The 11,418-nt window shown below is 38.2% G+C and overlaps 1 long non-coding RNA gene across 1 annotated transcript; it reads left to right on the top strand.

Moving 5' to 3' along the window:
• The first annotated feature begins 3,216 nt into the window (after window positions 1-3,216).
• LOC132659444 (uncharacterized) lies at window positions 3,217-6,864 on the top strand. Its single transcript, XR_009599922.1, has 2 exons — window positions 3,217-3,949; window positions 4,268-6,864. It is a non-coding gene; the product is annotated as an uncharacterized LOC132659444 (long non-coding RNA).
• The last annotated feature ends 4,554 nt before the right edge of the window (window positions 6,865-11,418 follow it).

The following is an 11,418-nucleotide window of genomic DNA, read 5'->3' as shown; positions in this document are numbered from 1 at the left end:
ATATCATATTATAGTTTTGATTTGCATTTCTTTAATAAGTAGTGATGTTTAGCACTTTTTAGTGTGCCTTTTGGTCATTTGTATGTCTTCTTTGGAGAGATGTCTATTTAGGCCTTCTGCTCATATTTTGATTGAGTTGTTTGTTTTGATGATGTTAAGCCTCATGAGCTATTTGTAAATTTTGGAGAATAATCCCTTGTTGCTCACATCATTTGCAAATATTTTCTCCCAATCTGTTGTCTTTTTGTTCTGTTTATTGTTTACTTTGCTATGCAAAACCTTTTAAGTTTAAGTAGGTCCCATTTGTTTATTTTCGTTTTTATGTCCATTAGTCTGGGAGACAAATTGAAAAAGATATTGCTGAGATTTGTCAGACAGTGTTTTCCTCTAGGAATTTTTCAGTGACCAGTCTCATACTAAGTCATTTCAGTTGTGTCCGACTCTGTGTGACCCCAGTCTCATAGTTTGGTCTCATGCATTTTGAGCTTATTTTTGTGTGTAGCGTTAAAGAATGATCCAATTTCATTTTTTTACATGTGGCTATCTAGTTTTCCCAACAGCATTTGTTGAAGAGTTTGTCTAAGGTTGTGTAGTCTTGCCTCCTTTGTCATAGATTAAATGACCATAGGTGCATGAGCTTATTTCTAGGCTTTCTATCCTGTTCCATTGATCTATGTTTCTACTTTTTTTGTGCCAGTGCCATATTGTTTGATGACTGTATCTTTGTAGTATAGTCTGAGGCCAGGGAGCCTGATTCCTGCAGCTCCGTTTTTCTTTCTCAAGATTGCTTTGGCTATTCAGAGTCTTTTGTGTCTCCATACAAATTTTAAGGTTTTTTGTTCTAGCTCTGTGAAAAATTCCTTTGGTAATTTGATAAGGATTGCATTGAATCTGTAGACTGCCTTGGGTAGCATAGTCATTGTGACAATATTGATTCTTCTAATCCACAAACATGGTATATCTTTTCATCTGTTTTTATTTTCTTTGATTTCTTTCACCAGCATCTGATAGTTTTTTGGAGTACAGGTCTTTTGTCTCTTTAGGTGGGTTTATTGCTAGGTATTTTATTCTTTTTGATGCAATGGTGAATGGAATTGTTTATTGAATATCTCTTTCTGATCTTTTGTTTTTAGTGTATATAAAATGCAGCAGATTTCTGTGTGCTAATTTTGTAACCTGAAACTTTACCAAGTTCATTGGTGAGCTCTAGTAGTTTTCTAGTAGTGTCTTTAGGATCCTCTGCTGTATATGGTATCATATCACCTGCAAACAGTGACAGTTTAACTTCTTCTTTTCTAATTTGGATCCTTTTATTTCCAGTTACTTATGGTGGAAGCATAGGTTGTTTATTTTATATCTTTCATCTTTTCTAATAAAAAATAAAATATTTTTATTAAATATTCATTTAAAATTGACTTTGCCTCTAAAGCACCAGTTAGTTACAGCCCATAAATTTTGAGATGATTTATTAAATTATCATTCAGCTCAAAATATTTTTTAACTTCCTTGATTTTCTTTTTTTTACACATGAGTTATATAGAAGTGTATTGTTTAATTTTCAAATATTTGTGGATTTCTCATGTTTTCATTTTGGTTGGAGAACATCCTTTGAATAATTTTGAATCCTTTAAATTTACTGAGACTTTTCAAGAGCCTAACATCTTATTTAGTTTGGAGAATGATGCATGTTTCTTTGGAAAGATGTGGGTTCTGCTAAATCTGTATGGGGTGCTTTGTTGATATCAGTTAGGTCAAGTTGGGCTTCTCTGGTGGTTCAGTAAAGAATCCGTGTGCAATGCAGGAGACCTGGCTTCAATCTCTGGGTCAGGAAGATCTTCTGGAGGAGGAAATGGGAGCCCAGTCCAGTATTCTTGCCTTGGAAATCCCATGGACAGAAGAGTCTGGTGGGCTCCAGTCCATGGAGTCACAAGAGTCAGACACAACTTATCAACTAAACAACCACCACCACCAGATCAAGCTGGATGATAGCACTGATTCTTCTATATGTTTGCTATTAATCGCTATTTTGTCTAATGTACTATTTTTGAGAATGGGTTGCAGTAGCCAACATTATTGTTGAATTGTCTATTTCTTCCTTCAATTCTGTCAGGTTTATTTTAGGTTCTATTGTTAGGTATATGTATGTCTACAATTGTGTTATCTTCCTGATAAATTGATTTTTTTATTATTATAAAATTTCCAACTTTTTCTTAGCAATGTTTTTGTCCTAAAATCTAATTTGTCTAATCTTAGTATTAGACAGACTCCAGCTGTCTTTTAGGTACTGTTTGTACAGTATATATTTTCCATGCTTTTACCTTCAGTATACTTGAGCCTTTAAAGTTTGTCTTTGTCAACAGTGAAGAGTTGGATCTTGTTTTTCAGTATACCAATCTCTGAATTTTCACTGGAGCGCATAATCTACCCACAGTCAATATTGTTATCAATATGTTTGGATTTATAGCTGCCATTTTGCTATTGGTTTTCTGAATTACTCATTTTTTGTTGCTCTCTTCTTCCTTTACTATGTTCTTTTGTGTTAAATAGGTATTTTCTGATATACTATTTAGTTCCTTTGTTAGTTTTTGCTTTTTTTCTTTAAAGATACATTCTTGGTGGTTGATTTATGTGTTGCTTCTTAATTTATCACAACCAACATCAGATTCTTCCTTAATTTCAATAAACATAGAATCTTTGCACTGACATTTGTGCTATTATTTTCATAGGTATTACATCTATATATTGCAAACTCAACAATAAAGTGTAATTATTGCTTTATATGATGGTGTGTCTCCTAAAGAAATTAGGAAAAGAAAGGAGAAAAAATATAGCTTTTTTTCCAGCTAGAAATTTACCATTTCAAGTACTTTATTTCTTCCTGTGGATTTGAGTTCCCATCTATTTTATTTCATTCTTCCAATATAGTTCCATTTCTCTAGCCTCTATTGTGCTATTGTTATTATATATATCACTTACTAATACATTATATGATTTATGCATTAAAGTATAGTTGAGATACAATATTGTATTAGTTTCAGGTGTACAACAGAGTGATTCAACATTTATATATATTATGAACTGATCACCATGAGAAGTCTGCTAACCCTCTGTCACCATACAAAGTTATTGCAATATTATTGATTATACTCCCTACTTTGTACATTATATCCCTATTACACTTATTTTATAATTGGAAATTTGTACATCTTGATCTCCTTAACCTATTTCACTCAACCTCCCACTCCTCCCTTCTGATGACCATGTTTGTTCACTGTTTCTATGAAACTGTTTCTGCTTTGTTTTGTTCTTTAGATTCACATACAAGTGAAATCAGAACCAGTGACAAATTTTATTTTCTTGGGCTCCAAAATCACTGAATGGTGACTGCAGCTATGAAATTAAAAGTTGCTTGCTCCTTGGAAGGAAAGCTATAACAAACCTAGAGAGCATACCGAAAAGCAGACATCACTTTGCTGACAAAGGTCTGTACAGTCAAAGCTAATGTTTTTCCAGAAGTCATGTATACAGATGTGAGAGTTAGACCATAAAGAAGGCTGAGTGCCAAATAATTGATATTTTCAAATTGTGATGCTGGAGAAGAGTCCCTTGGACAGCAAGAAGATCAAACCTGTCAATCCTAAAGGAAATCAACCCTGAATATTCATTGGAAGGACTATGTTGAAGCTGAAGCCCCAGTACTTTGGCCACCTGATGTGAAGAGCCAACTCATTGGAAAAGACCCTGATGCTCGGGATGATTGAGGGAAAGAGGAGAAGAAGGTAGTGACAGAGGATGAGATGGTTGGATAGCATCATCATCCTCAATGGACTTAATGGACATGAGTTTGAGCAAACTTTGGGAGACAGTGAAGGACAGAGAAGTCTGGAATACTTCAGTCTATTGGGTCACAAAGAGTCGAACATGACATAGTGACTGAACAACAAAAACAGTAAGTAAAATAGTATAGTATTTGTTTTTCTATCTGACTATTTCACTTAGCATAATACCAAGTCCATCTATGTTATCGTAAATGACAAGATTGTCTGAGTAATATTCCATTATTCCATTGTGGGTATGTATATAAAACATCTTTAATATTCCATTGTGGGTATATACACATACACACACATACACACATTATCTTCTTTATCCATTTATCTATTATGGATATTCAAGTTGCTTTTGTACCCTGGTTATTGTAAATAATGCTGTAATGAACGTAGGGGTACATATGTCTTTTCAAATAAGTGTTTTCATTTTCTTTCAGATAAATACCCAGAAGTAGAATTGCTGGATCCAAAATCAACTCTGAATATTTGCTGGAAGTACTGATGCTGAAATTAAAGCTCCAACACTTTGGCCTCCTGGTGCAAAGAGCCAACTCATTAGAAAAGACCCTGATGCTGGGGAAAATTTAAGGCAGGAGGAGAAGGGGATGACAGAGGACAAGATGGCTGGATGGCATCACCGACTCGATGGACTTGAGTTTTAATAAGCTCCGGGAAATGATGAAGGACAGGGAAGCCTGATATACTGCAGTCCAGGGGGTTGCAAAGAGTCAGACATGACTGAGTGACTGAACAGCAACAACAATGGTAGTTCTAACTTTTTGAAGAATCTTCATACTGTTTTCAATGGTGGTGGCATCAATTTGCACTCCCACTGATAGTGCACAAGAGTTCCCTTTTTTCTAGATTGTTGCCAGCACTTGGAGGTTTTGTTCTCTTTTTAATAATTGCCATTCTGACAGGTGTAAGGTGATCTTATTGTGGCTTTGATTTGCATTTCCTTAATGTTCAGGGATGCGGAGCATCTTTTCATTTGTCTCTTGGCCGTCTGTATGTCTCCTTTGGAAAACTGTTCAGATATTCTGACCATTTTTTAATTAGATTTTTAAAAATACTAAATTGTATGAGCTCTTTATTTATTTTGGATATTAACCCCTTATTGGATAAATCATTGACAAATATCTCCTTCATTGAGTAGGTTGCCCTTACCTTTTATTAATTGCTTTATTAATATCTGCTGTGCAGAAGTGTTTTAATGTAGTCTTATTTTAAAAAAATTTTGTTTTGTTTCCCTTGTCAGAAGAGACATATCTGAAGAAATATTGCTAAGACTCATATCAAGGAGCATACTGCCTGTGTTTTCTTCTAGGAATTTTATGGTTTCAGATCTACGTTTAAGTCTTTAATCCATTTTTATTTTTATATGTGGTTTAAGAAAAGCATCATGTTTCTTTTGCATGTAGTTTTCCAGTGTTCCCAATACTATTTTTTTAAAAGACTGTCTTTTCTCCATTGTATATACTTGGCTCCTTGGTTGTAAATTAACTGACCACATAAGCATGATTTTATTTCCAGGCTGTCTGTTCTTTTCCATGTATGTATATGTTTTTGTGCCAGTCCCATACACTTTCTCTTTTCCTTTTTTGCCACGTAGCTCCTGGAACTTTAGTTCCCCAACCAGGGACTGAACCCAGCATACGCTTTTGACTACTGTAGCTTTGTGGTATGGTTTGAAGTCAGGGAGCATGATGCTTCAGTTTTGTTCTTCTTTCTTCAGATTTGGGTCTTTTGGGTCCCACACAAATTTTAGAGTTATTTTTTCCAATTCTGTGAAAAATGCCTTGGATATTTTGATTGAGATAGCACTGACTCTGTAGATGCTCTAGGAAGTATGGAGATTTTAACAATATTATTTCTTCCAACCTGTGAGCATGGTATTACCTTTACATTTATTTGTGTTTTCTTTAATTTCCTTCTTCAGTGGTGTATAGTTTTCAGAGTACAGGCCTTTTACCTTCTTGGTTACTTTACTCCTATGGGTTTTTTCTTTTTGATTCATTTATAAATAGGATAGCTTTCTAAATTTCTCTTATAGTTCATTATTAGTATATAGAAATGCAACAGATTTCTATATATTAATTTTGTATCCTGAAACTTTACTGATATACTATCATGTCATCTGTCATTATTTCAGGTTTTCTATATACACTATCAGTGAGTTTTACTTCTTCCTTTCCAATTTTCATTTATTTCTTTCTCTTCTCTTATTGCCAGGGATAGGAATTCTAATATTATGTTGAATAAAAGTAGTGATAATGGGCACTTCTGTCTTGTTCCTTACCTTAGAGGTAAGGCTTTTAACTTTTTACCATTGAGTTATATTAGTTGTGGATTTGTCTCATATAGCCTTTATTATGTTGAAGTATGTTCTCCTTATACCAAATATTTTTGAGAGTTTTTATCATAATTGGATACCAGATTTTGTCAAGTGCTTTTTCTACATCTATTGACATGATCATATGATTTTTATCCTTTATTTTGTTAAATGTGCTGTTTTGATTTGTGGCTATTGAATTATCCTGGAATAATTCCCACTGAAGTATGTCATTCCTTATAAAAGATTATGTGTTTCATATAAAGCCATGCATTTGGTGCTGGAGGGGGCGTGGAGAATCCTCCTACACTGTTGGTGGGGATGTAAATTGGTGTAGCCTTTATGAATAACAGTATGGTGACTCCTTAAAAAACTAAAGGTAGAATTGCCATGTGATCCAAGAATCCTACTTCTGGGCACATATATATGGACAAAACTATAATTCAAAAAGACAAATGCAGCTGCTGTTTTCACAGCAGCACTGTTTACAATAGTCAAGACATGAAAAACAACCTAAATACCTATTGACAGAAGAATGGATAAAGATGTGGAATATTACTCAGTTATAAAAAAGAATGAAATAACGCCATTTGCAGCTGCGTAGTTGGACCTAGAGATTATCATGCTAAGTGAAGTCAGAAAGATATCACTTATGTATGGATATAAAATATGACACAAATAAAATTATCTATGAAACAGAAATGAACTCACAGACACAGATAACAAATTTGTGGTTGCCATGAGGGAATAAGGGAGGATTGGATTGGGAATTTGTAACTAGCACGTAATATGTAGGATGGATAAACAAAAGATCCTATTGCATAGCACAGGGAACTATATTCAATGTGTAGTAATAAACTATAATGGAAGAAAATACAATCTGAGAAAATGAGAAAAAAGAACAAAGCCATATATTTGGAAAGATGTAGTGATAAAAGATGCAACGCTCCCAGGAAGGAATCTGCTTAAGACTGCATTCTATGGAAGGTGTTCTATTTTTGATCTGCTTATTCTAGGTACCAGATCTTTTTTATTATTTTTGGCTGTGTTGGGTCTTCGTTGCTGTGAGGGCTTTTCTCTAGTTTTGGCAAGTGGGGTGTATTCTCTAGTTGTGGTGTGCAGGCTTCTCATTGTGGTAGGTGGCTTCTCTTGCTGTGGGTCATGGGGTCTCGGCAAGCAGGCTTGGCAGTTGTGGCGCGGGCTCAGGAGTTGTGGCACACTGGCTCAGGAGTTGTGGTTCCTGAGCTCAGTACTTGCCATTTCTGGGCTCAGGAGTTGTGGCTCCAGGGTTCATTAGTCGTGGCTCCTGGGGTCTGCAAGTTGTGGCTCCCTGGCTCAGCAGTTGCAGTTCCTAAGCTCAGTAGTTGTGGCAGGTGGGCTCAGGAGTTGTGGTTCCTGGGCTCCATAGTTGTGGCAAGCAGGCTCAGGAGTTGTGTCACGCAGGCTCATGGGCTCAGGAGTTGTGGTTCCTGGGCTCAGTAGTTGTGGCACGTAGGCTCAGGAGTTGTGGCCCATGGTCTCAGGAGTTGTGGTTCCTGGGCTCAGGGGTTGTGGTTCCTGGGCTCAGTAGTTGTGGCACGCAGGCTCAGGAGTTGTGGCATGTGGGCTCAGGAGTTGTGGTTCCTGGGCTCAGGGGTTGCAGCACACAGGCTCAGTAGTTTTGATTCCTTGGCTCAGTAGTTGCTATTCCTGGGCTCAGTAGTTGCTATTTTGGGGCTCAGTAGTTGTGGTACACAGGCTAAGGACTTGTGGTTCCTGGGCTCAGTAGTTGTGGTTCCTGGGCTCAGTAGTTGTTACACTTGGGCTCAGTAGTTGCTATTTCTGGGCTCAGTTGCTATTTCTGGGGTCAGCAATTCAGGTTCCCGGGCTCAGTAGTTGTGGTTGCAGTTCCTCAGGAGTTGTGGTTCCTGGGTTCAGTAGTTGCTATTTCTGGGCTCAGTGGTTGCAGCACACGGGTTCAGGAGTTGTGTTTCCTGGGCTCAGGAGCACATGCTGAAGTGTTGTGGCACAGGGCACAGAGGCTTAGTTGCTCACCGGCATGTGGGAAATCCTGGATCAGGGATTGAACCTGTGTCTCCCACATTACTGGGTGGATTCTTTACCCCTGAGCCCTCTAGGTACCAGATCTTAACTAAAATTATTAATCGGTTCTATCTGTAACAATACCTAAGGATTCTTAAAATTTGGATTTTACAAAAGAAATTTTAAAAATAATAATGACTAAACCCATCCGGTGGACTTGGGTTTAGTCTCTGACTGCAATTGCTTATGGGCTTCCCAGAAGGTACTAGTGGTACAGAACCTCCCTGCCAATGCAGGAGACCCAAGATACATGAGTTCAACCCCTGGATGGGGAAGATCCCCTGGTGTAGGATATGACACCACGCTCCAGTATTCTTGCCCAGAAAATTCCATGGGCAGAGAAGCCTGGAGGGCTGCAGACCATGGGGCTGCAGAGTCAGACATGACTGACCATATGCACACACACACACACACAGGGTTGCTTCCATTGTTACCATAAGTGACAGGGCTTGTCAAACTTCTTTCCAAAGAGCTTTAATTTACCCTCCTTCTATATGTTTTGCAAATAATCTGTGAAAGATGCCTACTCCAGGAAATGGCTTGTTTGGTGCTGCATCTCTGTTTTCTTTGTGCATCCTGCTCAGATGCCTCAGTATTCTGTTTTGATGAAAAGGAGAGCTGAAGAGTCTTGATGAGATAAGTAACTTACACATTGATTCCAAACTTAAACTGCTACATTGCATATGAATACACTTAGTGTATATGAGTTGGGTGGGACTAATCTACTCATCTTCAGAAGTGGGGACTGTGCCACAGGCCTGCCCCCTCAGGTCTTTTCTTGGGACTTTTGCTGGAATCATCGGTTGGAGAGGAGTTCTCATTATTAGTATTCCTAGCTTTAGAGATACTGGTGTTCATCTCTGCTATCTCATAAAGAAAGGTTACTGGAAAACAAAGGTAGAATACCAGACCACCTGACCTGCCTCCTGAGAAATCTGTATGCAGGTTAGGAAGCAACAGTTAGAACTGGACGTGGAACAGCAGACTGGTTCCAAATAGGAAAGAGTACATCAAAGCTGTATACTGTCACCCTGCTTATTTAAATTCTATGCAGAGTAAATCATGAGAGACGCTGGACTGGAGGAAGCACAAGCTGGAATCAAGATTGCTGGGAGAAACATCAATAATCTCAGATATGCAGATTACACCACCCTTATGGCAGAAAGTGAAGAAGAACTAAAGAGCCTCTTGATGAAAGTGAAAGAGGAGAGTGAAAAAGTTGGCTTACAGCTCAACATTCAGAAAACGAAGATCACGGCATCCAGTCCCATCACTTCATGGCAAATAGATGGGGAAACAGTGTCAGACTTTATTTTTCTGGGCTCCAAAATCACTGCAGATGGTGATTGCAGCCATGAAATTAAAAGACACTTACTCCTTGGAAGGAAAGTTATGACCAACCTCGACAGCACATTAAAAAGCACAGACATTACTTTGCCAACAAAGTAGTCAAGGCTATGGTTTTTCCAGTGGTCATGTATGGATGTGAGAGTTGGACTGTGAAGAAAGCTGAGCGCTGAAGAATTCATGCTTTTGAACTGTGGTTTTGAAGACTGTTGAGAGTCCCTTGGACTGCAAGGAGATCCAATCAGTCCATCCTAAAGGAGATCAGTCCTGGGTGTTCATTGCAAGGACTGATGTTGAAGCCGAAACCCCAATACTTTGGCCACCTGATGTGAAAAGCTGACTCACTGGAAAAGACCCTGATGCTGGGAGGGATTGGGGGCAGGAGAAGGGGACGACAGAGGATGAGATGGCTGATTCGATGGACGTGAATTTGAGTGAACTCTGGGAGTTAGTGATGGACAGGGAGGCCTGGCGTGCTGTGGTCCATGGGGTTGCAAAGAGTCAGACACGACTGAGCAACTGAACTGACTGATAGAGGAAAGCAGTGGTTATGGGACAAGGAAAAGATTTTTAATGACATTTTAACCCCTTCATCCACTTCTGAAGCTGAACTGTCCCAGTTATGTGATCCAGTGACTCTTCATCCCACCTTTTATAATCACTTTTCGCTCTTTTAATAATTGCACCTAAATTACTGATCTAGCTCTGGTATATTCTATGTAAAACTTTCAAGTACTACTCTAGCCAGGGTTTTACTATTACACGTTAATGCCTAAATACTTCATGATCATTGTTGTGTACCACATATTACACCAATGGAATATAAAACAAAGAAATGGTATTAACATTTAATACTTATAAATAAGGGCTTCCCACATGGCGCTTGTGTAAAGAATCTGCCTGCCAATGCAGGAGATATGAGATGTGGGTTCGATCCCTGGGTTGGAAAGTTCCCCTGGAGGAGGGCATGGCAACCCACTGCAGTATTCTTATCTGGAGAAGGCCATGGACAGAGGAGCCTGATGGGCTATGTAGTCCACAGGGTTGCAGAGTCGGACACAACTGAAGCATGCATTCACACACGCACGTATAAATCTGTCCTATTCTATGTGGCCATCTTTATGATACTCTGAAAATTGTAAACAGCAGTTCCAAAATAGACACCTAGAAAAACTCCAAATGAATAAATAAGTGATTGCAGATGGAAAGAAAACGTATCTGGTAAGACAGGCATTCTCTGATTGAATGTTTTCACATTAGAAACAACCAATCTATTATAGGCCTCAGTCCTTTTCTCTGAAACCCAGGAGTCAAGAGTTTTAAAGCCAGAATTCCTGAGCTCCTATAAGCTCCATTTTGTTTTGGTCTAGTCATTTGGATTCTGCTGTGTTCGTATTTAGTGGCATTAAGTACATTTACAATGTTGTGAAACCATTACCATTATCGATACTTGAACTTTTTCATCATCCCCAACAAAAACTCTGTACCCATTACTCAGTAACACTTCCCCTTCGTCTCAGTCCCTGGCAACATAGATTCTGTCTCTATGAACTTACCTATTTCAGGTACTTCACATAGGTAGAATTATAGTATTTTCCCGTTGGTGTTGTTTGTATCTTATTTTTCAAATAACTCAGGTTAAGTAAGTGGTCCAATGCCAAATGCCCCAAGTGGAAACCTGACCACAGAAATCTAGGTATGTCTGTCAAGAGACTATAGTCTTGACTACTGTGCCATTACTACCTTGTCTATATTTATCCATACACAGGAGGTATTTTGCACTTGCCATTAAACCCAGAATGTTTTCCCATCCCATTAAGAATTCTC

This window comes from Ovis aries, chromosome 3 (genome assembly GCF_016772045.2).
Source record: "Ovis aries strain OAR_USU_Benz2616 breed Rambouillet chromosome 3, ARS-UI_Ramb_v3.0, whole genome shotgun sequence".
Taxonomy (NCBI): domain Eukaryota; kingdom Metazoa; phylum Chordata; class Mammalia; order Artiodactyla; family Bovidae; genus Ovis; species Ovis aries.
Note: the sequence above shows the minus strand (reverse complement) of the source record. Positions and strands in the feature narration are given on the sequence as shown.